Raw genomic sequence first — 1,719 nt, 5'->3', positions numbered from 1 at the left:
CCCGGGTATCTGTTCTATATATAAACCCCCCGAACCCCTCGATTAGCTTCCAGTCTGTAACTCACTATATAACTCACTACGCTCTCGCAGTCTGCTGTGATCTTATAAAATCTCCAGCCCTCCGATGGTTAATGACTAAGATCTACTGGTGTCAGGCACAAGTGCCTTTTAGTTCGAGCACAGACAGGCACTCCGCTTTACTCTCTCCCCATCAGTTCCCCATTGATACACAGACTTATAGATTGGCACCACCCTGCTGTGGGAGTGTTTGATGGGACAGTGTAGAGGGAGCTTTAATCTGTATCTAACCCTTTGCTGTACCTGCCCTGGGAGTGTTTGATGGGACAGTGTAGAGGGAGCTTTACTCTGTATCTAACCCTTTGCTGTACCTGCCCTGGGAGTGTTTGATGGGACAGTGTAGAGGGAGCTTTACTCTGTATCTAACCCGTGCTGTACCTGCCCTGGGAGTGTTTGATGGGACAGTGTAGAGGGAGCTTTACTCTGTATTTAACCTGTGCTGTACCTGCCCTGGGAGTGTTTGATGGGACAGTGTAGAGGGAGCTTTACTCTGTATCTAACCCGTGCTGTACCTGCCCTGGGAGTGTTTGATGGGACAGTGTAGAGGGAGCTTTACTCTGTATTTAACCTGTGCTGTACCTGCCCTGGGAGTGTTTGATGGGACAGTGTAGAAGGAGCTTTACTCTGTATCTAACCCGTGCTGTACCTGCCCTGGGAGTGTTTGATGGGACAGTGTAGAGGGAGCTTTACTCTGTATCTAACCCATGCTGTACCTGCCCTGGGAGTGTTTGATGGGACAGTGTAGAGGGAGCTTTACTCTGTATCTAACCTGTGCTGTACCTGCCCTGGGAGTGTTTGATGGGACAGTGTAGAGGGAGCTTTACTCTGTATCTAACCCGTGCTGTACCTGCCCTGGGAGTGGTTGATGGGACAGTGTAGTGGGAGCTTTACTCTGTATCTAACCTGTGCTGTACCTGCCCTGGGAGTGTTTGATGGGACAGTATAGAGGGAGCTTTACTCTGTATCTAACCCATGCTGTACCTGCCCTGGGAGTGTTTGATGGGACAGTATAGAGGGAGCTTTACTCTATCTAACCCATGCTGTACCTGCCCTGGGAGTGGTTGATGGAACAGTGTAGAGGGAGCTTTACTCTGTATCTAACCCGTGCTGTACCTGCCCTGGGAGTGTTTGATGGAACAGTGTAGAGGGAGCTTTACTCTGTATCTAACCCGTGCTGTACCTGCCCTGGGAGTGTTTGATGGGACAGTGTAGAGGGAGCTTTACTCTGTATCTAACCCGTGCTGTACCTGCCCTGGGAGTGTTTGATGGAACAGTGTAGAGGGAGCTTTACTCTGTATCTAACCCGTGCTGTACCTGCCCTGGGAGTGTTTGATGGGCCAGTGTAGAGGGAGCTTTACTCTGTATCTAACCCATGCTGTTCCTGCCCTGGGAGTGTTTGATGGGACAGTGTAGAGGGAGCTTTACTCTGATTCTAACCCGTGTTGTACCTGCCCTGGGAGTGTTTGATGGGACAGTGTAGAGGGAGCTTTACTCTGTATCTAACACATCCTTCACTGGGTCAACAGTGCTGAGGTCAGGGGTCAACTAACCCATTTGCGGGGGGTGGGGTTTGAGCGGGTTGGCAGGAATTGGGGAAGGGTCCGGTATTGTTGTCCCCTCTCCTCAGTTGTGATTGTCTTT

At 50.6% G+C, this 1,719-nt stretch overlaps 1 protein-coding gene across 1 annotated transcript in view; it reads right to left on the bottom strand.

The window, feature by feature from the left end:
• LOC147118294 (proteasome activator complex subunit 1-like) overlaps nucleotides 1-1,719 on the bottom strand; it is a 1,298,587-nt gene that overhangs the window by 34,380 nt on the left and 1,262,488 nt on the right. The gene's annotated exons all lie outside the window — the stretch shown is intronic.

The sequence above is a fragment of the Somniosus microcephalus genome, chromosome 4, assembly GCF_052327205.1.
Source record: "Somniosus microcephalus isolate GS21.2 chromosome 4, FLI_Smic_1.0, whole genome shotgun sequence".
In the NCBI taxonomy this organism is placed as follows: Eukaryota; Metazoa; Chordata; class Chondrichthyes; order Squaliformes; family Somniosidae; genus Somniosus; species Somniosus microcephalus.
The sequence above is the reverse complement of the archived record's forward strand: the minus strand, read 5'-3'. Positions and strand labels throughout refer to the sequence as shown.